Source organism: Sturnira hondurensis, unplaced genomic scaffold, assembly GCF_014824575.4.
Source record: "Sturnira hondurensis isolate 20B ecotype Veracruz unplaced genomic scaffold, ASM1482457v3 Scaffold0005563, whole genome shotgun sequence".
NCBI lineage: Eukaryota > Metazoa > Chordata > Mammalia > Chiroptera > Phyllostomidae > Sturnira > Sturnira hondurensis.
The window spans coordinates 880,717-908,112 of NW_028078194.1; the positions used below are offsets into that span (position 1 = coordinate 880,717).

Sequence of the window (27,396 nt, forward strand, 5' to 3'; positions counted from 1 at the left end):
GCATTGGATTGCATCCTGGGACACTCCAACAGTTAGAAGTCTAGAGAGGATGAGAGAGAGTGAGGAGAGGACACTGAGTGAGGAAAGAACAAGAAGGAGTTTGGTCTAGGAAGCCGGTGAAGACAGCTTTTCAAGAAGGAAGGAGTGAAACAAATCTAAGCTCAAGACCCCAAGGTCAAGTATGATGAAGGCAAAAGATTGACAGTTGGATTTTACAACCTAGAGATCACTGATGTCCTTGAAAACCTGGTGGTCATGCTATAAATACAGTTTTGTTTCCTATTTTCTTATTTGCCATTAAACATTCTTGGTTTGAAACCATATTTTTGTCCCTGCAGAACAGTCCATAATATAAGTGTATTATAATTCATTTAACCAAGTTGCTATTGTGGATATTTAATTTCCATTTTTTACTTTTATAAATAACAATTCAAAATTATCCTTGCATGTAACCAGTCACGTTATATTAAGTATTTAAGTGAGAATATAGTATGCACTAAAGTGGTATAAAATACAAGGGGAATTTTGCTACTAAATAGCATATTTATAATTATTATTCATAGCATTTATATAATTTAATTACATAGTTCTATAATATTTAATATTAGATAGCATTGCTATATAACTATTAGTAATGATAGTTACAATATTGTACAAAAGAAGTTGGGAAAATTCTGGTACATAGCAATCCCTTTATAATGCTAATATTTTTATTAGTGATAGTTATTCTCTTTTTTAAAGGAGGGCGAGATTTAAAGAAAAAAGTGCTTGCACCCTTCTGTGTCAGAAGCAAGTCCCCTTTGGCCATAATTATTGCTTCAGTACATGGTCTGGGGATGATGTTTTCGGAAGGTTTCAATTGCATATATGTAGGGAGCTTATACGTGCCTACATGCCTACATGCCAATTCATAATAAAAAGTGTTTACAGTTTACAAAACATTTGCCACTCTATTACTTGCCTGATGCTCAGAAAACAACATGGTTAACAAAAATTCTCCATTAAGCCCTTTATCTGAACGTGTCATTCTTTACTCTTCTCTATCCTTCACCATAAAACACATAATAAAAAAGTAACTAATCTTTAACACATGGCTCCTGAGCATCTGTAAAATGGAGGACACATTTCTCGGCTGTACACTCGGGACTGTAGTCTTCATTCTCCTTCTCGCCCAGTGCTCTCCATAAGGGCTCTGCACCCCAGCTGCTCCGTACTCTTCACAGGTCTCCAAGGAGGGCTTCCCTTGCCTACCTCTGCAGCCTTGGCTTGGAGTGCAGTGTGCCTGGCACCACGTGGCAGTGCAGATGGCAAAGGTTTTGGAATTAGACAGACCTATAGCCCAGCTGTGCCTTTTTCGCTTAACCAGTTGTATGGCCTTGGCAAATTATTGAACTCAGAAACTCTTCTATCATCTGCAAATGGTGATATGAATAACCTATCTTGCAGGATGGCAGTGAGAATGAGAGAAAATAAGACATCAAAAGTATCTGGCCAGAGAACTATTTATGATGTTTTTAAATTTTTTTTGAGTAGACAGTAAAGACATATGATTCAAAACAAACATGTATAAAAGAATAGATCTCCCTTCCACCCTGTCCTCCAGATGAAGTTCCCCTACAAGGGGCTCTATTTACCACCCCCTGCAATCTTTGCGCATCCTTTTAGAGATATTATATACAAATGATGGTATCCATACAGCCTTTGACATCTAATGTCATTTCATAATCCTTCTTGGAGAGTCTTCTGTCTGTACATAGACATCTGTCATATTCTTTTTAAAAACAGCTATAGTGTTCTGTGGTATGAATGCACCATAATTAAGCCAGTTCCATATGAATAAGCTACCATGTTATTAGCAATTTTTCAACATTCTATAAAAGTTTTCAAACACTGAAAAATGTTGCAGTAAATACTCATATACTCACCAGCAAGACTCTATAACTAACATTTTATGATGTACTTGCTTTATCACATATCTAATTTTCCCTTCATCCCTCTATCCATTCCTCTTATATTTTTATCAATTTCAGAACATGTTGCCAAAAGCATTATATCTGCCTCAAAATATTTAATGCACATGATTTATTATTAGATGTTAAATTTTTGCTATTATAATTAGTTATGCAAAAATTTTTGTATGAATGCTATTTCACATGTGTGAATATTTCCTAGAAATTAAACTGTTGGGAATGTGTACTTATAATTTTGAGGGATATTGCCAAATTTTCTTCTGCTGAGATTATAAAAATGGACACTGTCACCAGCAATATATGTGTCTCTCTTTGCCTTTATAAGACATTACTTAAATTGCCAAGGCCAAAGATGAAAACGTACCTTGTAGTTTCATTGTGCATCTTATTTTTTCATATTTTTTATGTTTTTCATATTTTCATATTTTTGCATATTTTTTAGGAGCCACTGTATTTCTTTTTATTTCAATTCTCTACTCCATTGCCTATTTTTCTACTAGGTTACTGACTGATTAGAATTCTCATATTAAAGAAACTAGCCCTTTCTACTATGAGTTACAAGTATTTTTCCCCAAGACTATCATTTCTGTTTTGATTTTAATACGAATTATTTTCTAAGCATACCATTATTTTTACATTAATTTACTTTCAAGAAGTACTAAATACCGATTTACTATTTCTCTATTATTCATCGCCCCAGTCTCAACCCTCATAACTGCTTCACTCATATTCTAGTGAATTATTTGCAGGGTCCAATTGTACTGTCTTTTCCACCTATGAGCTCTTGCATATGTTGCTTCTTTGTGAAACATTCTCTCAGTTCTCTCCTCCTGGCTAATTGCTACTAGGCATTCAAGACCCAGCTAAAAGGCTGCTTCTACAGTGAAGGTTTTCCTTAATTCCCCAAGGCAGGTTTCAGAGGTTTTGCTGGTTCTTTCATAATGCCTTATGCACACCCTCATGAGAATACTATCCTTGTAAAATATAATTAACTATTTCATTGCTTCCTGCTTTCTCCTCTATATCTTTGGGGGGAAAACTATCATTTATTCATTCATCATTACATCTTCAGCCTCCAGCCCCACACCTGGCATATAAGTAGAGGCTCAATAAATATTTTTTAAAAAGTAAAAATATAAGAAAAAAAGGGGAGGAGAAAGGGACAGTGAGAGCAGTACATAGTAGGTGTTACAGGCTGCACTGTGTCTCTCCAGTTTATGTGAAGCCCTAACCCCCAAGAACTCAGAACTCAACAGTATTTGGAGATAAGGCCTTTAACAGGTAATTAAGATAAAATCAGGTCATTAGGGTGGGGCCCTGATCCAACCTTCCCGAAATCCTGTAAGAAGAGGACACACGGAGAGACACCGTAGATGCAGGCAAACAGAAGACCTTGTAAGGACACAGCAAAAAGGCGCTGTCTGCAAGTCAAAGACAGAGGCTTCGGGAGAACCTACCAGCACCTTGCTCTTGGACTTGGAGTCTCCAGGGCTGTGAGAAAAATAAATTTCTACCGTTTAAGTCACACTGTCTCGGGTATTTTATTACAGCAGTCCTAGCAAACTAATACAATGGATTAAAGGATAAGGAAGGGAAGATGGCTAGATCAGAGACTATCTACATGGAGATCTTTAGAAGCATCTGGAAGATTTGCGTCCTAGAAAGTATGTCACACTGAGGAAAAAAAGTGGTTCACTTTCCAGTTGGAACAGAGAGATGACGCTGATATTAAACCAAAACCTCTATTCTTTAGCTTACAATGTGAACATATAATTAAATTTGATTTTGATCAGGTAAGGCTCTCTCAGTTATAATTCTCATGGATTTGAGTCACACATTTAAGATTTACATGGTGTGAGAATTTAGTCTGATTATAACAAGCCACTCAAGCCTAAGGAAGCACACGCATTCAGAGCAGTATCACATTGTTGGGACTGTTGAGAAATCCTTGTAATTTTTAGTCTATCTGTAAGGTTGGATGGTATTTTTCCGATTTAGTATTTCCCTTTTTACCACTGAGGTGCTTTGTTTCGAAGAGACATTTTTCTTAGAAGATGAAATTTGATGCACTGGTATATTTAATAGTATCATGAAAAAAGAAAAATTAATCATGAGACAAATTCCTTGAGAGGGAGTTTGTGGTCATACATTTCATTTCTGATGATGACCCTATTCTTGTATTAAAAACTATATGCCAACTTTGACAAACTGTTCATTTCCCTTCAGAGTTTGGGTGTGTCAATATATTTGTGACAGCACATAAATCATGACATGAAATCAAGTAATGTCAGCTTTTCATCTCAATATATGATTGAAATGTGTGAAGTTATACTCTGTCTATATTATGACAGCGATCAGCCGGAGGCTACCTGGTTAATTTCCCTGACAGACTGTAAAATCACCCAGCCAGGAATGGTGAAAGCTGTTAATCAGGAAGATAACCTTTAAAAGTCTTACTCCTTTCATAATGGTTGCTAGTTAAACATGAACATCTGGAAAATCATTATAAATTCATTGTGCGTAACTCTATTTTGTCCTACGTACAGAACACCTTTTTATTACAGTCTTTACATCATGAGAGAAAAACAATAATTTTTTACCATGCACATATGTGATGCACCATTTTTTAACAAAAACTGGCATTGCCCTCGGAGGCTCTCACACTGGCTATAAAATAGGGATAGTACTATTTAGTCAAAAACACATCTAATACTTTACTGTTTTAGCAATGTTTGGAGAATGTAAATGCTTTGAATATGGTAATTTTTGTGATATCTCAGAGGTTCACTTTGATATTTATCTTACAGGTATGTAATATAAACTGAGTGAAATGCCCTTTTGTTTCGCATGTACATAATAACGCAGTGATAAATTTGAGAAGTGATTTCCAGAAGTCATTCTTTATTCTTTAAATATTTTGCACTGGTAATCTAGAAGTAATCTTTCAACATGGGCACCTACACTATCTAGTGAAGAGATTTCTTCTAGACTTCTTACAGACGCAAATGGCTAAAATCCTAAGCTACTGATGAACAGGGTAAAGCCAAAGAGGGTCATATAATTTTGACTGAATAACGATTTCCTACCGACCAAAACCTGACTGTCAATGCCAGAAGAGTCTGAGAAGCAATTCTCAGGTCAGTGTAAAGGGAACTCTGAGTTTTACACACTGGGAAACAATAAACAGATTTGGCTTTACCTAATGATGTTAAGACACTAAGATTGTCTTGCTATAAATCTTAATTTTCTGAAGTCCATAACTAGGACAGATCCTAATCCTAAATGAAATTGAATTGACAGTTGTTTTTAAAAACATGGTAGGAGAGATTTCTCTTTCTAGTGTTGCCAAGTGGAGCTGACTCTGGCTGCTTCTTCACTGTCGCTTCGGCCAAGTTAGACCCTAATGAGAACCGGTCCTTTGGTCTTCAACCCAACAGATATAATAAAGTTTTAAATCTAGATTTTTAAAAAATTAATGAAAAGGGCTTTCAAAAAGCTTGGCATTAAGGGTATACACATTCATCCATAACAGTAATTAACATATACAGATAAACATAACCCACAGGAAAACACAGTGTATATCTGTTCATTTATACTTTTATTCCTTACAATAAGCTTTCCTGCATTAATGAGGTAAAGAGATATTATTTCAATACATTAATATGAAAAAGTCGCTAAAACAAAAGGTTAATATAGTAATATAAATTAGATCAGAAAATATTGTTAGAGATCCTTATAACATTTTACATTTGTGGCATGTAACAAAATTGTCATTAAATAAATATTGGTATAATTGGTTTGCCATTTATCTTTCCCATTAGACTAAGAAGTGGGTGCTAAACTACTTATTTTGAAGAATCACTATTTACCTAGAGAGTGGAGAAAGGGCAAGTAAGAAGAGCTAACATTTATTGTTCACCCACCACTAGTTAGCTCCTATGGTAGAGAGGCTTCTGTTAATACAATAGTTCTGTACAGAAATTAAAAGAAATTAGGTGACCTTCTACACTAGCAGAACTAAGTTCAAGGTTAGATCCCAGCCCAGCACTTTTTCCATCTGACCATGGCACATCCTCAAGGAAAGACAAGATGATTCTTTGGATTTTGTTTATGAAAACCAGCACTTTCTCCAGGCTGCACTGAGTGGTTCGTGAGCCTGGCTACTCTTCAGAAACATCTGAGGAGCATTTAAAAAGCATTTGAGTCCCACAGCCAGAGACTCAGAGATTCACAAGGTCTGGGATCCTTCCAGGCATTTCTGTTTTGTTTTGTTTTTAATCTTCACAGGTGAGTTGGATGTATATTCAGGCTTGAATTTCTGTGCTTTCCAAGCCTAGCAAATGTTCCATCCCTAACTTTTCCTAACTTAGACACATCTTTCTAGATGAAAGAGGGAGATTAGAGGTGTATGCACTCTAATATTTGCTGAACATCTACTTAGCCCTCACATGGAGCATGGACTTGCCATATTTTTAAATAAATATCTTATTGAACAAGTACAGAAAAATTTTCAGCTGCAGAGAAAGTTCCAAAATCAGAAGAGAATTATTCCCCCAACACACTGGCCTACTGAAAACAAACTTTATTGAAAATGAGTTATCAAGAACTAAGAGTCTACACAAACACTAGTTTATGCTAACTTAGACAAGCCTGGTATTTTTACTTTTCTTCCTGTTCTTCACGTCTCCCTCCATTGAAGTCTCTGTAGAAGGCTTCTTTTTCTACCTCATTGGGTATCTTAATTCCTGTACATTTGTGTTTTTTTTTTTCAGGTCTCGCTGCAAAATGTGCTTAAAATATTTCCTGTCTAAATCAAATCATCCTATTCCATTAGTTTTTTCTGGTTCAGATCCTAACCATAGATATTCTATGGAAGAATCCTAACCATTCTTCCTTGTTCCAACTTTCAAAGATACTGCCTTTTAGGACATTCATTGCATGATACTTAAGGGACATAGACACAATGATAAAGGCAAGGTTCAGAATAATTGTGTTTAATATTTAGACCTTGTTTGGCTCCCAGGTTTGCAAGGCCTGAAGTGCTGGGATTTTTATCCTGTAGATAGTAAGGAAGCACTGGAGGGTTTGGAGAAGCATGTCAGGAAGTTCAGTGTGCCCACAACGGGCAATAAGGACTAATGAAGGAGGACAACAAGGCAGTTGTGATTATTAGGATGTAACAGAAGAAAGGGGTGACAGTTTAAAAATAATAAACGAGGTTTTCATCGAAGGATGTGCATGTCAGTAATAGAAACACAGCTATCAGAATTGGTAACTAATTTAGGAGAGAAGAAATGTGCTCAATTGGTGATGAAACACATTTCAGATGACAGAGTTTAGGGTAGCTAATGAGACAGAACTGGACCTTAGAGACGTTATAAACATAAGTGCGACGGAAAGAGTGAAGACTGTGGCACAGGGTCGTGGTAGCAGGAAAAGAACAGAGCGGCCTGAGCAGCAAGAACTGAACAAACCTAGGAACACCCGCATCACCAAAATGGGCAATGAAACAAGGTTCCGATTTTAGCCAGTAAGTTGGCATTAAAGGGTGACTTCTATCATAACTCTTGTCAGATGGTGTTACCCAAGAAACAATAACTGTTGCTTCACTTCTACCCTGGAGTAAATGCTCAAACAAGCGCTGGCAGGCTCAGTTCTCTGGCTGGTCCTACCCCTGAACATCATCCTAATGTTGTCTTTGAAGACTCATCTTCTAATGAGGATTTTGTATACCTCATTAACCACATTCTCCTAAAATGAGGCCAATCAACTCTTGCCTTGGGCCGAAATAATGTTGTAGTGTGACTCCAAAGTATTTATTGATGCATTAAAAATCTACAGGGTGGGACAGGCTGTGCCTGAAATATAGAGGTTTAATAACATGTTGAAGAAAAAAATGGGTGATTGAAGGTGAAAAAGCTTGAATTCTGCAAAAACTAGCTCTAAAAATTGAAATACAAAATAAAAATTCTAAATGGCAACGATGTAGAATTTGGCAAATGGATGCAATGGTATAGCTTGGTAGTGTACATTTTTCCAAGTGAAGCCATTCTGAACCAATACAGATTCAACAAGCCTGACCCTGGAAGGTGTGGCTTAGTTGGCGGGAGCTTCGTCTCATAACCAAGAGGCTGTGGGTTCTATTTCTAGTCCGGGTAAATTCTAGGTTGTGGGTTCAATCCCTGGTCCATGCAACACCAGTGTTTTTCTCTCTCTCTCTTCCTTCCTCTCTCTAAAAGCTATGAAGAAATGTCCTCAGGTAAAGATTTAAAAAAAAGATTTACTAAGGCTGGTGGTGTTCAGTACCCATGATGCAAAAACTTGTGCCTCTATGAAAAAGTGCGAGTTAAATACAAGCCAGTGATGCTATGCTGTAATTTAAAATCCAAGTTTTGTACAAGAGTATTTTCAGCATGTGACTGATAGGAAATACAAGGCAATCACCCCTTCAGGCTCAGCACTGGGCAAGCCTTTATAAGGCTACTGATTAGCTTCACTGTTAGGCCCCGAACACATTTATAGAGGATTTGGAAAGAATCCCATAGAAACTGATTGAAGAAATTGAAAGAATAAAAAGTGATAATAATTGGGTCCACACAGAAAGACAAAGAAATGTGGCTTATTTAACCTAAGAAAGGAAGGCTGATAAGGAATTAACAGCCTGTAAGTATTTTGCCAGTGTTCTGTTTTTCTGTAGGCAGGACAAGAGGAAAGAAGCATCCACAGCAGAGGCAGCAGAGTGGCTGCACCACTGGTTTTTCCCCATAGAACGCCTTGCCTACAGGGCTTGCGGTATAATGGCTGGGAGGAGCACCAAAGGCAGCAGCATTTCCTTTCTCTGGACCTTCCTTGGCCTGAATGAGCACGCAGCTCTGTAACCCCAACAGATGTCCAGGGAAGGAGAAAGCAATTCTATAAACAGAGAAGTCCTTTTCCCTCGTTACAGTTAGTTCTCAGAGTCATCACATACACTTGTGCGTCAAGAGATGTGAGAAGCAATGTTCGGAAGAGATTATTTTTTCGTAAGATTTGTCAAAGGATGAATTCTGAACCTTAAATCATAAAAATGTTTTTAAAAAGAAAATATTGCTATTGATTAACTACGGGTCTGCTTTGCACATGTCGCACTAAATGTCATTCAGAAAATAACCCTAGTCAGGTTATCTAAACTCCTGGCCGAGTGTAAAAGGAGACTTTATATCCACTGTCTATTATGCCACAAAAATGAACATTTACAGAATTCTTTTCTCCTTTAGAAGGAAGGGACCACTTTACACCAGGTTCCAAGCTCAGGAACGTTCAGCCACAGTCTATCCTTCCCTTGAGTTTAGAAAATTACAAACAACAAAATGAAAGATGACTCTTTCCCATCTCTTTCTTGGATTTCAAACTATCGTAATCATCAATCATTGTAGTTTTCTGGGCACAGACTCAGTTTAAAAAGAAGGCAAAAAGGGTAATTTATAGATACAGTGGTCTTCCCTTATCCACAGGAGATATGTTCCAAGACCCCCCAGTGGGTGCCTGAAACTGCAGATAGTACTGAACCCGATATATACTACGCTTTTTCCTATACATACATACCTATGGTAAAGTTTAACTTATAAATTGGGAAAATGAAGGGATTAACAACAATAAATAATAAGATAGAACAATCACAACAATATACTGTGATGCATGCTGTGTGGATGTGGTCTCTGATACATAGTAACTAAACAGCTACTCAGTGACTAGTATGCACAGAGTGGTGACGCCAGACAAGGATGATTCACGTCCCAGGTGGGATGGAGCAAGATGACACAAGATTTCATCACACTACTTAGAACGCTACACAACGGAAAACTTATGCACTGTTTATTTCTGGAGTTTCCCATTTAATATTTTTGGACAGCAGTTCACTGCTGTGACCAAAACTGTGGAAAATGAAACCATGGGTGAGAAAGGGACTGTGGTATTGTGTGACAATGCAGAATTTAGCTGGGACTCTCAAAGACAGAACAGTTTCAGAATCACCTGCAGAATAGAAGACTCACTGTTTAAATGATAAATTCACCCCTCCCTCCCTTCCCTTTAAGACAGGACAATACATAAGGGAAATCAGTGAGGAGCGGCCTCACACCTACCACATCTGCTTGCTAGATGGATTTCCCATGGAGCGATGGCCACTGAGCTGTGCTTCGGAACAATACCACATCCTGGTTGAACAGCTGCTTTCGGAGATGCACTATCCACTGTGCTAATCTTGCAGTAATTTCTGCTTAGCTTTGGCCCTTTGTTCCTGTTTAAACTTTTTGAACTCTATCTTCTGATAATGTTTAACCCTAACATTTCTTCAGATGAATTAATTATAACAAATTACTTAGGTCCCTTGGCTTCTGTCCTTTCTCTTTGGCTGTAGCCTTTCCCTGATGGTTTCCGGGGCCCTGTTTTTTCTTTCTGTTTTCTAACAGCAAAGGAACCATTTGGCTCTCTAACCTCAATTGGTCAGCTACACATATATAGGGTGACCTTAAAAGTGTTTTATTTATTTGGAGCCCAATTCAGCAACAGAAAACTTATTTACCTCAACACCTAACATCATATAGTTAGTATAGTACACAGTAAGTACTTCATATGTGTTGCACAGATGTGTGAATGAATGACCTGTGACATGGTCAAGCCACTGGCAATTTCCCGTTCCATAGGCTAGCCCTGCTGTTCAAAGTCATTTTATTCTGTTATCTATATTCTCAAGTAATTGTAAAAAAGAATATCCCATTATTTAATAGTCATTTACATTTAAATTAATTAAAATTAAGCAAAATTTCAAATTCAGTTCCTAACCACACCAGACATATTTGAAGTGCTCAACAGCCACTTGTGCCTAGTGCCTACCATATCAGATAGTGGGACATTTCCATCACCACTGAAAGTTCTGTTGGAAAGTACTGATTAGACGATTTTCAAATTTATTAATGCTATATTGGCCCTACATATAAACTTGTGCCAAACACTAGCTGTAGCTAATCTATCAGGATACTTCAAGTACTAAAATTCTGTGCCCTAAACTGAAAGCAGATGATACTACAGCTCATTTTCCCCATCTGGCAACCCAATGGCAAGGGACACCTAAACTCCATATAAAAACTATAGCAAAAAGAAAATTTACTTGTGTAAGTCATCTGGGAAGCAAAGGATGTTGTGTTATTGTTGCGTGTGTGTGTGTGTGTTTAAGAGGTACGTGAAACAAATATTTAATACCAGAATTATCCTTTCATTCTACATCCCATCCCATAAAATTCCTGTGGATCATCCCTGATATGAAATATATTCTACAGAACATAAGAACCTTTTAAAACTCCTCATTTCACTGTACAATAAACTTGCTTCACATTTATAAAGGCCCCAGGAAAGCCCTAAATAACTACATACAGAGCACTTAGATAATAAAATAGCTCAGGTGGCCGAATCTATAGCAATGCAGAAGGGCATTCAAAGTTAAGGGGAGATTATTTTCTCTAAACGGGTATTCAGCAGGCCTTATTTTTATTTTTAATTTTATTTACTTATTTTTGTTGACATAGAACTGTGCTCAGAAATAACGCTCCATAAGTTTGCAATCATAGCTTAGATGTATAGTTATGTACAAGGTCTGCTTGGAAAAAGTATAGCCCCTGTTAATGTAACAAGAATGGTCTGCATGACACCGATGTAACCTGGCAGCCAAGGAGTGTCGACTGGAATGTGCATGCCTGAACAATGACAACTTCATTGTACTAGTCAGCGGGGGCAGTAGACACTGTTCAGTGAGCATGTGGACTGTGTGGCTGTCACATTCAAAATGACTGAGAGAGTACAGTGACAAATATGTACCAACTTTTGCATTATGTTTCAACATTTCTCCGTGGAAACTATTTGGATGATGCAAAAGGCTGAAACCATGGGCAACTGGTGATTGGCAGCTTCATCATGACAATGCACCCACTCATGCCATCCTATCTTATGCAGAGCTTTTTGGCCAAAACATCAAATCGCCCAGGTGACCCAGCACTCCGACAGCCCAGAATTGATGCCCCGTGACTTCTGACTTTTCCCAACACTAAAATCACCTTTGAAAGGGAAGAGATTTCAGACCACTGATGAGATTCAGGAAAATACAATGGGGCAGCTGATGGCAACTGGGAGAACTGTGTGAGGTCCTGAGGTCCCGAGGTCCCAAGTTCCCTACTTTGTAGGAGACTGATGTGTCATTATCCTGTGCACAGCGTTTCCTGTATCTTGTATCTTCTTCAATAAATGTCTCTACTTTTCACATTACATGGCCGGATACCTTCTGGACAGACTTTGTACATGCCTGAAAACACTTACTGGTATTCAAACTGACCCTGCAGTGAGGGAAGCGATTTTCAGACTTCTAGATCATAATAATATCTCACTAAATTAGACATTCCGGATTATTATTAAGACCTTACCAGTAAGTATTCAGCCACAAAGAAGTTCAAGTGGGTGGTAAAGAATATCACTTTTTATTCATCTGACTGAGTGCTGCTGTGGGGCACAACTAGGTTAGTAAAAACATTATACGGTACATTTCTGTACTCATTTGCAACATTAGATCACACTTGAAGCAGACAGAAGAGATCATAACACCTCCTGGTAATAATACAAATACGTATTAGCTGCCCAGGTCTCCTCAGCCCCTTAAGAAATCACTAAATGGTTTTCACTAAAAAACCTGGCCCAACACTCACAGAAGCCAATCAAGATTTGTGGGATGATGTGAAGTCCAAGTAAACGTGTTTACCAAGGTGCAAAGCTGCACCTTACCTCTTGTTTAAATCTACTTCACCTTCATAATCTTGCAGTGAGCCACAGTGCCTCAACTATGGCCAGTGAAAATCAAGGAGGCCTATTGGTTACTTTACCAAGATCAAAGTAGCAAGAGCAATGCAGCAACTACAACCTCAGGCAAAATATATTACACCCTTAACTACCAAATTTAGAACTCAGAATGAGTGTATGTAAAAATTCAGTAATACAGATCCTCCTCCCCCAAATGATAAAGAAGTTATGAACTTCCATTTAAACACAAAGAATTGTTGAGGTGCTTGTTTCTGTTTCCTTATTATCTCCCAGTAAGATGACTATACATTTAAAAAGTGAATAAACAAAAAAGGACAGAGCAAACTTGAAAAGACAATAGTAGACAAGGCACATAAACAAAATTTTAAAAACGATTTAGTAGATGGATGACAGATAATTGTCTGGGCTTTAGATGTAGCTGAATTTTAAGTTTTCAAAGGAGGTGAACGGTGGGAGGCCAGCAGAGATGCTGAATTCTAGAAAGATTCAGGCACTGGAGGCACCAGGCATCTCAGAAGGAAGCAATGAGAGATGGAAAAAGAAAAGAACGTGGTTGAGAACTTGGATCCCAGGGATCCCCACATTTCCTCCTCTACCCTCCACAACCATCCAGGCCCAAGACTCTGAAGAGGCTAAATCAGATAGGCTTGGAAATCTGAGTGTGGGAAACTCTTCTAGATGCAGAGGGTTAGGCAAAAGTCTACATACTCAATAATGAGACATTTTCTCTTCCCCAGCTTCTTTCCTCTATTTGGCTTCCAGAAATCTAGCAGCCAGACCTTTCGACTCCCTGCACTAACACAGCCCCACCCAGTCCTGCCCCCAGGCAGAACATTAAACGTCAGTTCCCGAGAAACTGGCCGGCTGAGAGAAAGGCCCACAGATACTAACATGTAGGATTAGGTTTCTTACGGCTTCTCGGGTTGTTAACTATACAAGGGGCATTGATTAGAGAAATGAGTAAGGAACGACATCTAATCCAGACTCCATTTTCCAAGCCACGTGCTCTGAGAAGGGGCTAACATTTTCCAATTAGCATGAAGGGATCAACTGGTCAACAACTCAAATGTTCCAGGTGACACCTTTTTCTAATTCACACAAAGGTACTATGAGGGTCAACTTCAGACCTATTTGAGAGACCCTCTCTAAATGGTCAGAACCTAGCCTAATTGCCCTTCAGTAAAATGTACCATTCCAAATGCCACTCCGCCAACCAGAGCTTTCAACTGGCATTTAGTCATGCATCTTTAAAATATGAAATGACAACCAAGGGTAACCACTGTGAAGAACATGAAAAGCGAAAGACCTAAACAAACAAGAAAGCAACTGAGAGGAAAAAAATTGAAAAATTTTATTGTCCTCAGAAGGATAGGAGAAGATACTGTTTATAAAATAAGACAGGATACTATGATAAAAGTAAAATTTTAAAAATTGTAGTAGAAAGACTGAAAGGTAACATTGAAGAAAACTTAAAAAAAGCAGAAAAAGTAAAAAAAAAATGAATCCATAAGAAACAAAGGGGAGCACAAAGGCAGGATCATCAAAAAACAGTTAATAAAATAACATACGATTTCCAGAAATGCACGTTGGTTCACTCCCTAATAAATTAAAAAAATGAGAATTTGCTTTTTAAAAAAAAAGTTGATGGTTAGATAGAAAAATATTTGAATTAAATATTGTTTAATAGCAGTTGAACTGAACAAATATTTTTCAATAAATGTCCCCAAAGGCATGGGTCCCAATACTTGATCTGGTGTGTAAGAAATATTCTTCCAAGTGGAGGAATCAATGCACTACAATTGTGGAGAACCAGAGAATGGCATCTGATTTCAGCCGTCACGATTTCATGGAGGGATGAAGAAGTACAGCAGAGGGCAGCCTTCCTTTATTAATGACCTTGTAGGTTAACAGGCATTGCTAGGGCAACAGAGAGAAACACGACTGTAGAAGGGCATGTCTAGGTTCTGAAAAGAAAGGGAAGTATAAGAGAATGTATCTAAACTCATCTTTTGGATAAATTGTCTATTTTAATTTAGGTCTGCTACAAATTAGATTTAGCAGAATACTTGAAAAACTCCCATTAGATTAGGTATACTACAATTCCACTTCGTCCTGATAAAAGCTTTATAGAGAGAGTAAGGCTATTCGAGTTATGAAGGCAATTTTTTTTCTAGTCAGATGTTAGCAATGCAGGTGGTCACCACCTCATCCCATTTCATAGATCTCAATGCCACTAAATCACAGCTGCATATTTTCTACCATTCCCTAATTTCTGCCACCTTTATTTATTCACTGATTTTCATACACTAGCACATGCCAAGTCAAGTCAGGACACTATCTGCTGTCAGAAATTCCCATTACAATGCCCATTTCAAAGACCTAGTAATCATTTTCACAGCATGCCAATGAGGAGTGTAGTATTCTCATGACTATAGATTAAGTAGAATGATATAACTACTTTTTGCTCTTGTGTAGAATTTATCTGTTCTAAGGTTGAATGGCTTTAAGTTTAATAAGAAAAGGGTGAATGAGGACATGTTAGATCAGCTGTTCAGTGGTAGAAGCAAAATTAGTATCATCTCCCAAACTACTGAGTAACCCTACAATAGGATAAGGCAAAGCACAGGTCAACAGAATTGTTTGCTTCCCCCAGGGAAGTATCTGCTTAAGGCATACCTGAACGAACCACCAAACAATATGATGATTTGGGGTGGGGGGGTGAGGGTAGGGAGGGGAGGTGGGAAAAAGGGGAGAAGAGGAGGACATCTGTAATATGTATAAACAATAAAAATAAAGTAATAATAAGGAGATTAAAAATTAAGGCCAAAAATTAAGGCAGATCTTTATATCCCCCCCAAATAAATAAGTAATTAAAAAATAAAAAGAAGTAGGTTACAAAGACCCTTATAAATTTTGAAATAAGAGAATTTGTTGTCAGACTCTTAAATTCACATTTATGACAGCCTTTACATTTATGTTAAGTGTGTAATCTAATTTATAATCTAAATGCAACTTTATGTTTCATGTACATATTATAAGAAACAGTAATCATTACACATGCTATACTGACTTTTTGCAAGACTTGAAACATTTTATTTAAGTTATCTTAAAGACTTTACTTATTTCATCTCTTATTTAACGATATACTATTGTTTTTATCTGAAGCTGAGTCTTTGATTAGGAATGCAACTCATTATTGTGTGTGCTGTTTCAATGGGAAAAATAAACAATTCATTTTTCTATAATCTACTTTTATGATATTGTTTCTAATGATGAACTGCAGCAAAAGGCAAGGATTTGCTCTGCTGAGGAACAAAGGAACAACAGAATTTAAATTTTTACTACGTACATTTCCATGGATCAATGAAAGGGCACAAAAAACCCAAACAACAACAACAACAACAACAAAACAAAGCCCTTGCAAGATAATTTAAAACCTGGGAGGACAGATATGTATTCAAATACTTAGACCAGGGCTGTCAAACTCATTTTCACCAGGGTCAAGGGTGGAGAGGGCAGGGGAGCCACATCAGCCTCCTGGTGGCCTTCAAAGAGCCAAATGTAATTTTATTTTATTTTTATTTTTTTAAATATATTTTATTGATTATACCATTACAGTTGTTCTATTCCCCTCTTCATTCCCCTCCACTCTGCACACCCCCTCCCTCACCCTTCCCTCCTTCAGTTTATGACCACGTGTCTCTACTTCTTTAGATTCTATATTTCCCCCGCTATTCTCGCCCTCCCCCTATCTATTTTCTACCTACCATCTATGCTATTTTCTATGCCTTCTCCCCCCTTCTCCTCCTCCCACCCCCCTGTTTCTAACCCTCCATGTATTCTTCATTTCTATGGTTCCACTCCTGATCTAGCTGTCCTCTTGGTTTGCTTTTGTTTTAGGTGTGGTTGTTAATAACTGTGAGTTTGCTGCCCTTTCACTGTTCATATTTTTCATCTTCTTTTTCTTATATAAGTCCCTTTAGCATTTCATATAATAAGGGCTGGGTGATGATGAAATCCTTGACTTTGATCTTATCTGAGAAGCACTTTATCTGCCCTTCCATTCTAAATGAAAACTTTGCTGGATAAAGCAATCTTGGCTGTAGGTCTTTGGATGTCATGACTTGGAATACTTCTTTTCAGCCCCTTCTTGCCTGGAAGGTCTCTTTTGAGAAATCCGCTGACAGTCTGATGGGAACTCCTTTGTAGGTGACTGTCACCTTATCTCTTGCTGCTTCTAGGATTCTCTCCTTCATTTTAATCTTGGGCAATGTAATTATGATGTGCCTTGGTGTGTTCCTTCTTGGGTCCAACTTCTTTGGGACTCTCTGAGCTTCCTGGATTTCCTGGAAGTCTATTTCCCTTGCCAGACTGGGGAAGTTCTCCTTTATTATTTGTTCAAATATGTTTTCCACTCGTGGTTGTTTCTTTTCCCCTTCTGGTACCCCTATAATTCGGATGTTGGAACGTTTAAAGATGTCCTGGAGGTTCCTATAGCCTCTCCTCATTTTTTTGAATTCTTCTTTCTTCAAACATCTGATTGGATGTTTTGTTCTTCCTTCTGGTCCACTCCCTTGATCTGAGTCCCAGTTTCCTTTCCATCACTATTGGTTTCCTGTGCATTTCCCTTCATTTCAATTAGTTTAGCCTTCATATGTTCCTCTAATTTGTGACTATAATGTAATTTTAGGACTGTATAAATGTTAACTACTCCTTAATTAGGGGCAAGGAGCTCAGTGCTGCCACCAGGTGGAAACAAGGTGTGGGGCTGGATAAAATACGGTGGAGACCAGATTCAGCCCTGGGGTCTTGTGTTTGCCACCTGTGACTTAGAGGCTATAGAAAACCTAAGAATAAAGTGTTAGGTAATCACACAGGGTTCTGCAGTTTATTTAATGATTACAATATCAACAGTAATTTATTGCAAAAATAAGTTGTAGACATTGAAAAACCTGCACAATTGCATAAAATCAGTGTAAGTAGAGGTGGGGAAAAAACACTAAAATCAAATGCAAAGTCACTGATAAATGATGATCCAGCAGAGAGAGACCAGGTAACTAAAGACATGATCAGTGACTGACATAGTGCTTTTAAAATCAAATTAAATTAAAAGATGATCTACATAAAACTGAGCTTCTGGAATATTAAAAAATTATGCTGGTGCTGTCAAAATCAATGTGATTGAATTATTCCATCTTGTAATTGTCAGAAAATTATGCTAAAAACTCAATAAATACTTTAATTGTTCTTTGTACATTCCAGGAATCAGTTACAACTTAAGTTTTATTAATTATAAGAAAAACAATCTTATGTTTAGAATTTTAATTTCATTTTCAAGTTAAGTTCCAAATCAGTCCTTTCGATCTTATTTACTATGAAATTTTAGTCCCTGTTTCATTTGGAATTCCCCTTGACTGGCCTTTTCACCAGTACCAATCACTCTTCATTAGAAAGAACCACCAAGTGTTAAGTTTGCCTGAGAATATAAGGAAATGATACAGGAAAGTCGCCTTGAAGGATGAACTGGATCTTAACAGAAATGAGGAAATGCTAGAGAAAGAAAGTGTTAGGAAAAGATACGGAAATGGAAACAGGTAGACATGTCAAAAGGAAAAGAAACAGACTAACTTGACCTGAAAGATTGTGGAAATCAGTGAAATGGGGCTTTGAAGGCCTAATTTTACTGGGTAGGTACTGGGGAACCCCTCAAAGTTTATACGCCCAGAAGAATGAAATGATCTCAGGTACCCTTAAAATTAGTTTGGTTTCAGATATGAAGATGGATTAAAGTTGGATTTGACTAGTGGCAGAAAGATTGCATAGCTGGCTTTGTCACAGTGCAGGCAGGAAGTAAGCAATGCGTAGAGTCAGGACAGAATGGCAAGCCAACGGGATGACACTGCACTGAGCACAGGAAGAAGAACAGGTTTGGTGAGAGGAGTAGTGTTGAAATCAGCTTGGCACAAGTTGAATTCTGTGAGCAGCCTGAGCCCTAGGTCTAAATCTTGGAAGAGAAATCAGGGTTTAAAATAAAGATTTGTGATCTTCTGCACAGAAACTCTTGGGGTAAATGGAATGCTAAGAGAGAACGCACAGAAAAAGAAGATGACTCAAGAAAAAAACTTGAGCACTGATTGTATTTTAGGAGTAAGGAAGAGGACTAATTAGCAAAGAAGAGGGGGAAAAATAGTTGACCACAGTTAGAAGAACAAGCAGAGCTCAGATCCAGAGTAGCCAAGAGAAAAGGAGCTTTATAAAGGAGGCCCTGAAATAAGGAGGGTGAAAACAGAAAAACTCCAAATGTGACAAAGAGGTCAATGGGACTGGCCTTTAAGAGAATGGTTGCATCAGAGAATTAACAAAAGAGGTTTAAATTTGTTTCATGGATCTGTTCACACACTTATCTTCTTAAACTGGAGACATGCATGCAGCATTATGCAATAGAGAAGCCTGGATGAGGCGTCACAAAGCACAGGTTCTAGCCCTGGCTCCCCTGAAGAGCCACGGGGCCGGGACCTGGCCATACGACTGCTCTAAGACATTGACATCCTTACTTGTAAAGTAGGAGATGGGGCTTGGGAAAGAGGCTCACACCCAGCTAACATTTCATACTAGCTACAAGTACAAGAAATAATAAAAAATAACATTCCTTCTCCAATTAACAAGACTTTGAGATAATCCTCAAAAAACATTGGCTTCAGAGTCAGACACACCTGAGATGGATACAATCTTGGGTGCTTAGTAGACCTACATACTAAACAAGTGATTCAACCCCCAAACTGTGGTTTCCTCTTCTGTAAACTGAGGTCAATACCAGTGCCTCCCTCACAGGCTGTGGTAAGCATTACATGAGGCATGGAAACATATTAGTATAGTTCCTGGAACCTAAAAAAGGCACATAAATATTTGTTGGCTGAAAGAATAAATATTGGCTAGCATTCTTAGGGAGGAGAAACAACAGTACAGATAGGATCAAGTAAGAAAGGAGCTTAGACCTTAAAATAAATGTAAAGTGCGAGGGAGAGAGCAGGGCTTTACAGGGACAGTAATAAAAAGTTAAATATCAGCTGTCAGCAATGTCACTTAATGGGAGTAAGGCTTAAGCAAGCGAACTAATTCTAAGTCTTGGGTACAGGAAAAAATAGAAACAAAAATGCCAGACTCTTTACATAAATTAAACCTAAGAGTTAGGTCCATGAATGTTAGCTATACTGTTCTTGATTCTTTTCTGATATATCTGTAATGTATCATTATAAAAATCATTGCTCAATTGGAATATATTTGCATAACACTGGGATTATGTGAGAGTTAAATTAAAAAGCAGTTAAATCACAGCAGTACTTTTTAAACATGGTTAGTGCTCAGTAAATGGTCGCTGCTGTTATTTATTAATATAGGCATCATATTATTACTATACTATCTTAGGAGATAAAAGTAAAAGCAGAAAGGGAGGAGTAAATAGGCATGCAGGGTGACAGGAAGGCAGTGGAAAGAGCGAAATGAAATTAGCGTGACTGAAACCAAGAGAGCAGCATGAGTAACCAAAATGTTAAGTTTGTATGAGTTAGAAAAAAACTTTATCACCTCAATATGGTAACTGATTGATTCAGGATGATCAGAAATTTTCATTTAAGTGTTTTGTCAATAAAACTGAAAAATTAAAATGTTGATGGTCCATGTACCTATCCGAGAGGAATGCATACACATTGCTCACCAAGAGAAATGCACAAGAATGTTCCTAAGGGCGCTACCTGTCATAGCATCACCTGAAAAACCACCCAAATGCCCACCAACAGTGAAATGGGTCCAGTGTGCTACAGCTACACAATGTAATGCTACACAGCAACAAGAGAAATGACCACACGTGTCAATAAGATAATTCCACGAATAACAGTAAGTGAAAGAAGCTAAGCACTTAGCTCATACTGTGTGACTCAATTTAAATGAAACACAGAAACAGGCAGGACATTAAAAAACAAATGCTGCTGGAAGTCAGAGCAGTGACTCCTGGAGGCTGGGAGAGTCAGTGACTGGAAGGGAGAACTAGGTGAGATGCTAGTTATATGGATACATGTTTGATTTATAAAAATTCATCAAGATGCGTACTTGATGTGTACTTCCTGTATGTATATTTAAATAAAAAGTAAAAAAAAAAGACATGAAAAAAGATGGTGTTGATGATGGCAATTCTGTAATTGTGGACTCTTTCCAAATGTAAGGTCCCTGGGGAAGCTGGGAGAAGAAAAAAAATGATGTACTTGTTGAGTCATTTGAGAGTCTCAGCAGTGGAAAAATATAATTGATATTCAGAAACTGTTAATGCAGCAGAATTGTGTGGAAATAAAGAATTTATACGTGAATTCAAAATGAGTCTCAGATGGAGAGCCAGATGGAGCCTTTATTTTCTCCAATGTGATTCCGACTGGGAAAAAGTCTATCTTTGCAGATTAACCTGTGACTTTAACAAATAATGAAAGTGTCTGGCATGTCCATAGGGGAAGATTGACTCTGAGCCCAGAAGTTTGCTGATTTTGAAATGGATGTGCTAAGAAAGAACTTTATTTAAAAGAATTGACTAGAAACAGCTGCACTTTGTTGTCAGAAAAAAATCCACAACTATTCTAAGACTTCAAAAAATATAACCCACAACGTGACCTCATTAACCCTTAGAAAAGACATTTCTGCTATGGCTGTATTCAGTCATGACTTATTTCTCCTCAAAGTCCCTTGCCATGTCTGTCTTTAGAGATGCTTCCAGAAAAGAGTACAGGAAGCAGAACTTGAGAGAAATAATAAAATTCCTGTTCATTCATAGTGAAAACAGTGGTAGTGAAATTTGATTTTTTCTTAATAATAAGTTTGAGCACAGTCAGTTGCGGTTTATTTTAAAGAAGGCTAAACTATGGGTTAAGGGTTTTTTTTTTAAAGCAAAACAATAATTGAAGAAGATACAGAGGATAGTCTTAGACACTATCCTGTCATTTCCTTTTCTCTAATTTTCCAAGAGAAGGAAACTACTTAAGAAAATGTATGTGACTGCTGACTTAAGTTACTGAGGGGAGTTGTTACATTTTCTTGCTGGGAAATTTTAAGAAAAAGGTTAACGAGCCATTTTAAATTATTTGGAATTACTTCTCCCCCAGAGCTGTGGCCAAATAGGGCACCTTCTGGATTCACGACTTCATTTTGCTCCCTGTTTGCACAAACAATATCGAGAGTCTCTCTCTCACGGGGTGACACATTCTGTGCCCGCCAAAGAAATGTAAGCTCCAAACCATAGTGAACAGGAACTGTAGTTTCGAGAGACTTAAAAATTTTCTATAAAACTGAGACAGTTGGTAGATTGTTTAGCAGACAGTTGATAAAGTAACCAGCTAATTCAGGCAAAAAAATACTTCCAATTTTTGAGAGAGAGGAGAAAGGACCTTTTGATTCCTTCCTTTTTCGTTTTCTGTGTATCTGGGAGGATCTACATTATGTTTTGTGAAGATGCAACTCAATGCCTTCTTGCTGAACAACAGCATTACCTAAGAGTGAAAAGATTTTCCAGTCTACAAAATGCTCACAGAGTACTTACACATATTACATATTGAAATACACAACATATTACATATTGAAAATGCTAAGAATTTGGGAGGAAGGATTATATCAATTAACATAACAAAGAAGCATTCAGAGAATCATAGCATAAGTTCTGATCCTAGAGGATAGAGACCATGAGTCCAAATTCATCACACTTCAATGTAAAGAGAAGACCCCAGAGATTTGGAATGAGGGCTTTTCCATAGGACACAGAGTCACTGTGGAGACTCCTGGCTTGGTCTGTTCCCTCTGGATCCCTACAGTTACCAGAGTGCAAGCTCATCTAGCAAGGATGCTGTCTGTTTTCCATCACATTATCTCCAGTACCTAGTGTAGCACCTGGAGCCACAATAGTTACTTAGTATATAAGTGCTATGAATTTATCTCTGTAAATATATAGCTTGCTTTGCTACATGGCTACATCAACACTTTCTTAAATCTCAGGTCCATAATTTGGGAGTCAATGTAACGTATTCAAAGTTAAGTCATTCAAAATAAAGATTTACGAAAGTAAAGATGCATTAATTTTAAATACCCATCAAGCTACTATAATATAACAAATGTTGTTCATGAACTAATTCTTCAGTATTCACATTCATTTATTCCATCAATTGATTTTTAGCCATCATCTATTAAAACTACTGTTATCACTTTGATAATGTAATTTATAAACTAACAGAAATGAGTTAAATTAGGTTTCACCTCTCCCAGAATGTCAAGATAATTTCAAATACGAAATTTATGTTGTGATAAAAAGTATTTCAAGTAATTATATGGTCTTCAAAATATAAGACCTTTCTCCCCTGTTTTATGAAAACTTACTTTACTAACAACATGTTCTTACTACTATAAGATACAGCTCTTTGACATGCCCATGGAACAGCTAGGTTAAATTATGCATCAGAGCTCCTGAAAAATTCTAAGATGCCATATTCCCCCAAAAGTCAAACACAAGCATTTCATAAGCTACTGTGAGGCTGCTAGAACAGCAACTATTTTCTGGTTCAAGGAAGTGAAAATTTTCTAAAAAAAGGCATCTACTATAACCTATTATACGTGTTACTATAAAGCATTATGTTTTTTTCAACAAATATGTAAGAACTAACATATACAGACAACTGTCCTGTTTACAAGTGTTGCTGTTATATCAACGTTGTCACTATTATTATTCATATTTTGAAAAATTCTCTTTCGGAACTGCTTCTAGAGAATCCTGCTTATTCTTTTGAATATCTAAAAGGATAGCAAAACTTTTCCTTTGAAAGTTTTAGAAAGAAAGTTTTAGAAAGTTTTTGAAAACAGTTTTAGAAGAGTCAAAAATTATTTAGGCCATGGCCAAAGAAGTAGGTATGTATCTAAAGAACTGAATTTTAGTGGTTGTAGTGTGACCACAACAGCAATTCAAAAAACTTTTCTAGGATGGCTCTCAATTCCGAAACTTAGAAACTACCACTCTTGGGTAGTTTCAAAAAATACTTTGCTGCAGTTTTATTTAAGAGAGTTGACTAAAACTTTACTTAAAAGAATTTTTCAAAAATAATTGAGAACTGTGAGCCCTGGCTGGTGTAGCTCAGTGGATTGAGCGCGGGCCTGCAAACCACACCATCACGATTCGATTCCCAGTCAGGGCACATGCCTGAGTTGCAGTCCTGTTCCCGGTTCCTGGCAGGGGACTCACCAGAGGCAACCATACATTGATATTTCTTTCCCTCTCTCCTTCCCTTCCCCTCTAAACATAAATAAAAATAAATAAAATATTTAAAAAGAATAATTGAGAACTGTGAAATAAATACAAATTTCCAGAGGAACTCTCTCAAGGACAACACATATTTTAAATAGATTATATGTAAGTAATTTGAAAACCAAATCTCAGAGACTTTAACTGACCATCTCCCAGGCCCGGCGCTGGTAACAGTGGGCATTGGTGTGCAGCCTGTTTCTTTCTGCACACGCCCAGACCCAGGAGAAGGAGCCACAAGCTGTAGATTACTGGTAGCTCCAAACAGGTTGCCAGGGCCCAGTCACAGGCAGCATCTGGCATAGGACTGCACCAAAGTCTTTGCAGATTTACCTAACACATAGAAACAAACACAAAGAAGCAGCCAAAATTGGAAGGCAAAGAAATAGGCTCCAAATGACAGAATAAGAGAATACTCCAGAAGAAGAACTAAATAAAAGGGCGGAACACAATTAATCAGATACAGAGGTTAGAGTAATGATTATAAGGATACTCAACAGCATGAAAAAAGACATAGAAACCCATAAAAGAAAACTAGTCAGAAATAAAGAACACAACTATGTGAAATAAATAATACACTGGAAAGAATAAACAGTAGGTTAGATGAAAGAAAGGATCTAAACAGCAAGTTGGGAGGTAGAAAAAATATCCAAGCAGAGTAACAACAAAAAAAGAATTTTTTTAAAAATGAGGAGAGTCTAAACTCCAAATCTTATTACTTTATAGTCATACCACATATAGGTTTTTTCATGTGTCAAATCTAAATTAAGCAATAAGTATGGTAATTCAGTAGAAGCAAGATAATTTGCTACCTTTAATCAGAAACAGTTTTGGAAACTCTAGGTTGCTCTCTCAACATGATCAGGAATCACATTCTGACATGGTGTGGTCACTCACTATAGGTCTTTCCTTACTGCATTTCTGAACCCACTTGAATTTAAAATTCTGGAATATGGTTTCAATAAAAAATGCCAACTTCTACTAGTTGTTTCCATGTTAAGGCTGCTAACTGTGAAAACTCTATGAGCATTTCTATTATATATAGAGAAAATATTTACTCTTTGAGCAGTTTTCAAAATGGAATCTAAATCAGTATGTAAATTGGATTCTCTACCTACAAGTTTTCTAAATCACAATGAAAAATTTAATACTTTAAAAAAAACAAGGCTACTTTGATAACAACCGAAAAGAATGATGTGTCTGTGTACAATGTCTTAACTCTTTTTCATCGTGATGCAATTCTTACGTTTCATGTTGACTTTGACAGATTCTGGCTTTTCTCAATGAAAACAGATACTTGGCGATGATTTGAAATTTCATGCTGAAACAGAACAAAACATCTCCTGCAATTCCCACATATGCTTTTTTATTAACATGTAGTATGTCACACAAATGACCCTCTGTGTCTGACACATTTAACCCCTTTGGACTTCAACAAGTAGCAACAAAATAATCATTACGTGAACCTTTCTAGTATACACCAAGAATTAGTCTTCTTTTATTCATTCAAGTATTTTTGAGCAGCTAGAGAGATACAAAAAATGTTTAAAATATGGTCAAAGAGGTGAGGCAAGTGAACAGGAAGAAAAGTTCACTGACCTGCAGAAGTCAAAAGAAAAACGTTCTTTAGGAGGTTAACAGTGAGATTGCTTCCCACTTGGAAGAGAGGATGGGTGAGTGCTCAATCAGGTAAGGGGACTGAGACTAACATAGAAAACTTCAGTTGGATTGCTGATGAATTCAGTATGGACTATATTTGTCTCTCCTTTTCCTCTTTCCCCATCTTTGCATATAATTTACCACTAGTGCCCAGGATTGTTCAATGGTCTTTTTCTATGCGTGCTTCCATTTTTTGCTTTAATCTCTTTTATAAAACAAGGTCCTTTCTGTGTGTTAGGAGCTTTTCTCCCCTCCTTTTTTTTGAAGGACGGTTGACCTTTAGATCTTGGTGTTGAAGGTTTCAGATCATTTTCATTCTTGTTTGATTTTTGTGTATTTTTTGGCTGGCTTATCTCATACAGATTTCTTTACTGGAGTGTTTTCTTTAGCTTCCTCATCCTGAAAATCATCATCATCTTCATCACCACATTTGTCAGCAGTAAGTTATACTTTTTTTCTGCGGAAGCTTGCTATCACTTCAGGGGCAGAAAGCTTTCCAGATACACTTAGGACTTTCATGTCCTCCTCCTCGTCATCTTCTGACTGCATTTTCCTCCACAGCAGTTAAGTGCTGTCTACTAACATGCACAGGCTCTGATCATATTTCAATGGTAAGACCCCAGGTGGTGTTACTTCCCACCACCAAGGGAAACCATTGGCTGCACAGGTATTTTCAAAGTTCCCAGTGCTACTTTAATTGGATTGCCTTCATAATTCATTGCCTCTGCGTCAGCAATGTGCAATTCATCCTTTGCCCCAGCCCCTAAATGGACCACTCATAAAGATAATGAGTGCTAATTTTCATCATTATCCACCTTAAAGTGGTTTTAAGGCTATTTGTAGGCTTTTAGTTCATAATTAAAAAGATAGTTCTGGGGCCTCGAGGGTTCATGCCCATGTCCACTGAATCTTTCATAGGGTGGTAGGATGCACGTTGGTGGGGAGAAGGCAGGCCGAGATAACGTCTGTTCCACAGAACAGACACACAAGGAGAAATGGCACCAGAGAAGAATCAGTATTGAGAACACCTGGTACTGTTGTGTGTGAGAAATCAGGAAATTGGGGCAGCAAGATTATGTTTAAAAAGAAAATAATTCTAACCGTTAGCTTGAGAAAACAATTGACCTGACAACAGTTCCTTCTTTTGCCTTACAATTTATATCTCTATACTCTAGTCAAATCTGGTCTAGGTCATGTGGACCTGAGGCAAAGAGAAATATCTTCTTTGTGCCACTCTGAGTAAATGTATGGTACTAATAAGGACTTCCTGCCTGTGAAGTTTACTTGAGGATTCTTCACGGGGGAGGAAGCCTCAGTGGCTGACCTGTCTATCTGGTGAGGGTGGGAGTCTGGAGAATGGAGGGCTGGAAGGGATGGCAGTTTTACATGGACCCCTCCACGACCTACTCCAAGGACAAGAGGAAGCCTTTCTGAGGATAGGGAGCTCAAGAGGGGAGAGACACCTTTACATTGGGGGACAATCCACATGAGTGTCAGAGTCTCTTTCCACTGAGTTTCTTCTTAATTACAAGCCTTGCTTAAAGAGGGACCCCTGTGATACAAAAATTCAAGATTGCGATGAGTGGAGAACTAGCCCGTCAGGTT

The 27,396-nt window shown here is 37.6% G+C and overlaps 1 protein-coding gene and 1 pseudogene across 2 annotated transcripts in view; both read right to left on the reverse strand.

The window, feature by feature from the left end:
• Positions 1-27,396, reverse strand: part of RNLS (renalase, FAD dependent amine oxidase) — a 256,885-nt gene that overhangs the window by 193,944 nt on the left and 35,545 nt on the right. The window lies entirely within an intron of this gene.
• On the reverse strand, positions 25,899-26,707 carry LOC118987945 (nucleophosmin-like; annotated as a pseudogene).